Source organism: Zeus faber (genome assembly GCF_960531495.2).
Source record: "Zeus faber genome assembly, chromosome: 10".
Classification (NCBI taxonomy): Eukaryota; Metazoa; Chordata; class Actinopteri; order Zeiformes; family Zeidae; genus Zeus; species Zeus faber.
Window position 1 is genome coordinate 32,681,293 of NC_137199.1, and position 8,315 is coordinate 32,689,607.

Consider the following 8,315-nt stretch of genomic DNA (forward strand, 5'->3'; position numbering starts at 1 on the left):
AAGCCCTGCCTCTGCTCGTTTAGGACTGCCATGCGGAAACAAAGGACGGCCCTGGGAAGAGGCGCAGTGCAAGGGACACCAATTAAGGGGCCCGGAACACTGGGGGGCTTGTTCGTGCTCAGGGACATGTCAATTCGCTGGACGACCCCCTCCGTCAAACCCATTGACCAAAGCGCACAGAGAGGCATCTTAATTGGTGTTGGGCAAACAGATTTTGTCAAAAAGTTGCAAAGGAAGCTAAGTAGCTGAATGTTCACATTGTCCAACCCCTGACCCGCGCCCTGGGGGCCGCCGGGGACATCATTATGCTCCATTACTTTGAGTCATAGTCTCACACTCCGCCTTGGCCGCAGCGGGGAATCCAGGACAGTAATTAAAAGCAATATTCTGGAAATAACAGCAGCGTAAATAAAAAGTGAGCCCCTTTCTCTGTGTACAGTGATATGATAGCACCAGCGGGAAGATTTGGCCAAGGGGGAACCTGGAGGGCTCTTTGGGGTGCAGCGACCCTCGGGGGGGTTCATCTCCCTGTGTTTTCCAGGCTGCGACAGCCCCTGACCTGCTCCCCATCATCTCTCTCTCTCCTTTCTCTCGGTCGTCCTGCTCCCTGTGCCCCCTCCCCCCTTTCATTGTGGTTTAAAAGGGGATTTTGTTCGGGAATCACTTGACATCATTAGTTTTGGAGAGCGGCCCATGACATGAAAACATGTGTTGGATCAGCAGTCAGGCAGCGGGGCGTCGACCTCAGGTGAAAGGTCCAAATCCCGCAAGCTTCGGTCCATCCATTGCTACTGGTACCACCCACCACCACCGCCACCACCACCACCACCACCACCAAACAGGCCTGTGGTAGGAGATGCTTTCGAAAGATGAAAGTGTTTCCTGTGTTTGGTGATGGTGGAAGCAGGGGCGTCACAAACCTTCAAGCTGGGGGAGCATGTACCCCACCAGATTTTTGATTTTTATATTTTTATTTTATTTTATTAGTAAGGTGTGCAGTAGGTGTGATGAAGGCATTCAAAGTGGAGGTGGGATTGCATCAAGGATCAGCTCTGAGCCCTTTTGGTGTTGCAGTGGTGATGGACAGGTTAACAGATGAGATCAGGCAGGAGTCTCTGTGGACTATGATGTTTACGGATGACATTGTGATCTGTAGCGAGAGTAGGGAGCGGGTGGAGGAGAGCCTGGAGAAGTGGAGGCAGCATTAGAGAGAAGAGCAATGAAAGTCATCAGGAGTAAGACACAATACATGTGCCTGAATGGGAGGGAGGGCGGAGAAAAGCTGAGAATGCAAGGAGTGGAGGTGGAGAAGGTGGATGAGTTCAAGTACTCTGGGATGACCATCCAAAGCAGCGGAGAGTGCGGGAGAGAGGTAAAGAAGAGAGTACAGGCAGGGTGGAGTGGGTGGAGAAGGGAGTACAGGCAGGGTGGAGTGGGTGGAGAAGAGTGTCTGGAGTGATCTGTGACAGAAGGGTTCCAGCCAGAGTGAAGGGGAAGGTGTACAGGACGGTAGTGAGAGGAGCCATGTTGTAGGGTTTAGAGGCGGTGGCACCGACTAAAAGGCAGGTGGATGAAGTGGAGGTGGCAGAGTCGAGGATGTGGAGGTTTTCATTGGGAGGGACAAGGATGGACAGGATTAAGAATGAGGACATTAGAGGGACAGCTCAGGTTGGACAGTTTGGTGGAAAAGTGAGAGAGGCCAGATTGAGATGGTTTGGACACGTGTGGAGGAGAGATGAGAGTTACATTGGGAGGAGGAGGCTGAGGGTGGAGCTGCCAGGCAAGAGGAAAAGAGGAAGCCGAGGAGAAGCTTGATGGAGGTGCTGAGGGAGGAAGATGCGCAGAACACAAGGTATTGGAGGCAGATGATCTGCTGTGGCCACCACTAACGGGAGCAGCAAAAAGAAAAGACGAAGAAGAAGAAGAAGAAGAAGAAGAAGAAGAAGAAGAAGAAGATTACTATTAAAATAAGTAGTTATGATCATTTTATATCATGAGTCAAACACATTCTTCTAATAATGTCAAAGTGACACACCGCCTTTCCCTATGGTATCAGTTTCTTCCGAAAGTTTGCAACAACAGGTATGCACCAGAGTTGCCAAGTTCGCTTCTAATATGTGACTTTGGGCTTTAAAACTTGTTGTAAACCACGTCAGACTGTTGAAATAAATACTAATCTATACAAAGGGAACACTGTTCACTGGTATAACGACGTGCGCCACCATGTTGCCATGATGCAACAGCTCTAATTTTGAGCCCCGGAATTTTGGCTTGAATGACGCCCATGGCTGGACGCTCATGAGGGTCTTCACCATTTGCTCTCAGGAGCTTCCTCCTGCAGGTCTGACTGATGGAGACCAGAAGGAGACACTGATGGAGGGATGGAGGCTTCACCTCTGACTCCAAGAAGAAGAGGAAGAACTTTATTAATCCCTGTGGAGAAATTCAGGGACCAACTCCACTTCTAGAGCCAATGCCTTGCTCAAGGGCATCGGCAGGAGCGTGAACCTGACGTGCATGTCTTTGGTGGAGACCATGCAAACTTGGCACAGAGGGGTCTGAGTCGGGCCTTCGCGGCGAGTTTTCGGCTCAAGCTTTGATTTGGAAACGCTGGCCCCTGCACCCGGGCCCTGTGGTTGTCTGAAAATAAGACACACGGTTCCAGCCAATCAGAGTCCAGTATCCACCGTTCAGCTGCTCTGGTGACTTTGTGAACAACAGCACGTTTGGCCACAGTGCCAGTTACGATAAAAGAAAAGCCCCATATTATAAGATTCCACCAAAGAGGAAAGAGAAGAGAAAGATAACAACACACGTTGTGAGTCTTAATAGAAGCTGATCTTAACTTCTGTCACCACCTCTTCCACCACCTTTTGGAAAGATTTAGAAGAACTCAGCGTTCTAACCACTAGTCAGTGATGGACGTAAATACATACAAACGCAGAATCAAAGAGAATGTGAGATGAAAAGTACGATAATTAAAGAGCAAAAAGAGGCTGAATTAAATGTGTTTTAACTTGTTTATTCCGTGACTAAAGTCATCTTGATGTCAATAATTATCCCCAAACAAACAGATCTTATGTCATGAAAGATAAAAATTAAAGCATTGAAGCTGACCCTTTGGGAAATAAGTATGGGTGTTTGATTTATTCACCTCAGTGCACCAGATGGGTGGGGTTAACCAGATCATGACCGGTCAGTAAGTTTGTAATCACAAAAAAGACATATAATAAATAATAGAAATACACTTCGCCGCTTATTAGCGTCCGGGTCGCGGAGGCAGCGGTTTGGCAGAGCGCTCCAGACGGCTTCCTCCATCTTATCCTGGGGGATTCTGAGGCGTTCCCATGGCAACTGAGAGATACGTCCAGCGGCCCCTGGGTCCAGCCCGCGGTCTCCTCCCAAATTGGTCCAGAACACCACCAGGGGGCCTCCTTACCAGAGGAACCACCTCAACCGGACCCTCTCAAAGGAGGGGCCAAGCCACGCCTGCCCAGGGCCCGGCTGCTCGGGTCCCACCGCCCACGACAGGTGACGGTCGGAACGAAGATAAACTGGAGATCACAGCCTTCGGTCTTCACGGCGACGACACGTGTGGCATCACCGCACCTCCCACCTCCGTCCATCTCACGCCCCCTCTTCCGCTAAACTCCTCTGCTTGGGGCAGCTGCTCGGTCGACCACGCCTCGATATCCTGTCCGTGAAAATCCCCAAGAGAAGAGGAGACAAGACGCACCCGAGCTACCAAACACATGCAGACCAAGCTGGAATATCCCCATGATCCCTGAACAACGGTGGAGGTGGAGGTGGAGGTGCACCGGGCGTGTTGGTGCCTTAAAGCTTAAAGCACTAACGCTGAATTGTCATCCCTCTGGAATGGCAGCCTCCCACCTCTGCTTTCTCGAAACTGAACGTAGATTTGATAAATCATTTTGTCACCTCCTTCAATTCGTCGCTAACTCTTCCAAACCCTCCGAGTGCTTTAATGATGAAAATAAAGGCGTCACAGCTCCGGCCCTGGTGGAATCAAACAGCTTTGGCCTGATGGGAAAATGCTGATTAATTGTGTCGTAGCCCTGTGAGAAAGTCGGCCCCGCGCTAAGCACTAATTACAGCCCCAACTGAAAGAGGTCGGAGCTCAACAAAGGCTCATCTCATTTCTCAAGACAAAGAAGAATACGAGACGCAGAGGTTAACGAACTGTGTCACCTGGCAGCTGCCAGTGTGTGTGTGTGTGTGTGTGTGTGTGTGTGTGTTTGAGTGTGTGAGAGAGACAATGTGCTCCAGTGTGTATGAACTTGGTTTTGTGTGTGTCCTCGTTGTGCATGTACGTACGTGAGTACGTGTTCAAGCTTGTGTTTGTGTGTGTGTGTGTGTGTGTATGTGCGTATATATATATATATATTATAAATAACTACTAACATTACTATTAATGTTTGTTCAATTATTATTTCAATATTGTTTATATAATTACTACTATATAAATATATATGAAATATAATATAATGAACTTGTTCTGAGGTTTACGGCGAAAACTTAAAAATAAATAGTGAAGCACTGTTTAAACAAATGGGTCATTCATACCTTAGTGATTAGAATGTATTTCAGAGCATGTCTGACTTAGTATTTCTAATAAACAGATTTACAGAAGATTAACAGAAGTATTTTTAGCTCACTGGATTTCGTAGAATAACTTTCTAAAAAGACTCTTTTGGACTTTTCCGTCCTTGATTCCCTGGAAGTGTTGCCAGCTCTGCAGCAGACCAGGTCTGGCCGTGCACGGTGCAGTAAGCGTTTTACTAATCCTGTGAAAACACGGCTCTGCAGCGGGGTTCCCGGTGCTCCGCCCGCTGTGGATTCCCTGGGCGGCTGCTGGGCTGCAGGCTGCTGGGCTGCAGGCTGCTGGGCTGCAGGCTGCTGGGCTGCTGGGCTGCTGGGCTGCTGGGCTCTGGGCTGCTGGGCTGCAGGGTGCGGTGGCGGCGTTCAGACACCGGCAGGGCTCACGGCTTCAGCTCGGATGAGAAAACGCAGGTGACGACTGGCGTTTTTCTGCAGCTCCGGCTCTGTTTGTTTTGGCCTCTGGGTTTTGTTTTCTCCATTCAAGGCAAAGGTTGTTTTCTGTCTCCGACAGAGACGGAGCACATTTCTGTTGACGGGGCTAATTGTTAAGTGTGTGGTTGCTGATCCGCGAGCCAAAGGAGCACTTTTGGTTGTTCCAGTGAAATAAGTCTAAACTCACGGACAACCACAGTGTTGTTGCTCCGTATTGACACATGCTTTGGGGTCGTACAGTATCCAGCAGACAGCGTCTCAGGCTTTCTAATAATAGAATAAAAGCCAGGAGTCCTGGGAGATTCCACCTCCCGGAGACGGGGCCGGCCGCTGTGAAAAGGGAATTCTGTGTTTCATTTGGGAGTTATTGGTCCAACTCCAAGTCGGTGCAGCCTCCACTGATCAAAGGTCGCTGGGAGAAAGGCTCGGCGGGAGGCTTATGCTAAACGTCTTCCCCTCGGTGCGACTCGGGCGACTCGGTCGAGGTTTGAACGTCCTCGCGGCCGGATTCGCTCGGTCGAGTCTGAAGTATGTGAACGGGAGAAAGGAAAGCTCCTCGCTCGCATAAATAAAATTTGGAGGGTTGCGAAAGTTGCATTGATTGAATTCCTCGGCTCTTTACACAACTTTCAGCCCTGTCTCGGTGCAAAGCGCCAGGTGCCGACTGCAGAAGCCTTCATTCATATCAATCTGCAGTGGTGGAAGAAAGACTCCCAAACAAAAGTACAAATACCCAGAAAAACACTTGTTAAACTGTGTGTTGGAGGAAACTGTTGGTCCAAATTCTCCCCAAACCTTTTCAAGGGAAGTGAGGAGATGGAGAGAATGAGATGAAGAACAGATGAAGAGGTTGAAGAGGAGGGTAAAGCTCTGGCCTCCACGGGTCAAAATGCAGCAAAGGGAAGGAAGCTGAGCCGACCTCTCAGATAAAACAATACAAAGTCAAACTGTGGCAGGCGACGGGGCGTGGCTCCCACAGCGCCAGCTCAGCTTCACGCCCAGATCAGCGCCCGCGGGTCTGATCTGGGCGACTCGGCTGCGAGAGTTTTCTTCATGTGTGAGTTTGTTTTCCAGATGAGAGAACCGCAGAGTAGAGCCCCCCCCTCATTATTGTTATTACTTATTACCAGCCTGATTATTTGTCTCAAGCCTGCTACGCAAACATAACACCATTCTTCAAAATGTAAAGCAGGGTGATTTTACTATATATATATATATATATATATAATATTATTTATATATTATTATATATATATTATTTATTATGTATTTATTATTTTTTGCAATTTCTACAGAATACAAAAAAGGAGAGGAGTCTGTGGGAGGCCATTGTCTCTTTAAAGAAGATGATTCCTGAAGCCCAGACGAAGATGATTGACTGGTTTTGGACATCAGCATCAAGTGAATGTAGTTCCAGGTTTTAGTTTTTATTTGGATATCTCTCCATCCTTCAATACCATTAGACTGCGGTGGCTGTTCTTCATGGTTCCTCTAAAGAGAAGAACAGAGACACTTGTCTTCCCCCAACGAGGAGAAGGAAACAAACACATCATCAGAACATGAGGGAGAAATGGAAGCGTTGATTTCAAGCCGAGGTCTGGAAGAGCAAGGAAGATTCCAGACGAACGGACTGGTGGATGGATGGATGGGTGGGTGGATGGATGGATGATGGGTGGGTGATGGATGGCTCAATGGATGGATGGAAGGCTGGATGGATGGATGGATGGATGGATGGATGGATGGATGGATAATGGATGGATGGATTATGGATGGATGGATGGATGGATGGATGGATGGATGGATGGATGGATGGATGGATAGATGGATGGATGGATGGATGGATGGATGGATGGATGGACGGAACAAAGACTTTCCTGGCAGAGATTCCAGAAGGATTGTTTTCCTATGGCATCAACTCAAAATGAAGAACCATCTTGGAACAATGAACTTTGGCACAAATCAAAAATGAACTTTTTGGCGACAACCAAAGAAAGGAGAAAAAAGGGAGAAGCACCTGTAAATGAAGAACACCTCGCCACCTGTCAAGAATGGGATGGATCCATGATGCTTTGGGGTTAAATGCCATCAAATACCAAGAGATTGTAGAGAACGATGTTGGAGAACGATGTTGGAGAACCAGTCCAGACCCTGAGGAAAACCTCAAAATCAAGAATGAAGAAGGACAGGAAGGGCCAGAAGGTTCTGGAACGGCCACTGCAGTTCCCAGACTGAAGATCTTTGGAAATCTGCATCAGAGCCTGAAGCATGACCCACATGCAAGGAGGATGAAGAATATTTTAGAAACAGATGAGTTCTGGAAGAAAGAAGGAATGTGAAGACTCAAAGACAAGAAGCTGGTCAAGTTGTCAAGGACTGAGCCACAGGGTTCCCAAAGCTTTGGGGCTTGTTCTGTTGTCTTTCAACTCGCCTTTCATCGCTTGACTGGTGTGATGCATGCTGGAGGTCTGGAGGTCTGTTGGTCTGGAGGTCTGGGGATCTGGAGGTATGGAGGTCTGTAGGTCTGAAGGTCTGGAGGTGTGGAGGTCTGGACGTCTGTTGGTCTGGAGGTGTGGAGGTCTAGGGGTCTGGAGGTTTGGAGGTCTGGAGGTTTGGAGGTCTGGAGGTTTGGAGGTCTGGGGGTCTGGAGGTCTGTGGGTCTGTAGGTCTGGGGGTCTGGGGGTCTGGAGGTGTCTCACTGGTCGTGCTGCAGCGTGGGGGGGCCGATAGCATTGCCAGGAATTTCAACAAAAGGTTTTTTTTCGCTCCTCAAAACTGCCATCTTTCAGTCTGACGGTTACTGTAAACACCATTCCAGCGCAGCATTATGAGACGCACTTCCCTGCATTCCTTTGGCCCTTTTTTAGGAGAGAAATGCCTGAAATATATATGCGTTTGCCGGGACGGGGCGTCGGAACATGTAAATTAAAGTGTCTCTGTGTTTTCCAGGGGATTCAGATCGCACCCCATGACTGGGACGCATCGCTGCTCCTCCAGCACGGCCTGAAGCTTTGTTTAAGGGAACATGGTACGCAATACTTTCCATTTATTTCAGTGTTTCCACCTGAAAAAAACGGCTTCATTCAAGGGAAGTGAGTTCATAATATACTGATCAAGATAATTGTCTTGTAACTTTGACTTTGTCCGCAGATGTATTTATTCCCGATATAAACATTTTAATCAGATCATTTCCACCTTAAAACTAAATGGCGGCGTTCACTGACTTTTCTGTCGCAGATATAAATAGAGCGGTGCGACGCTGTGGG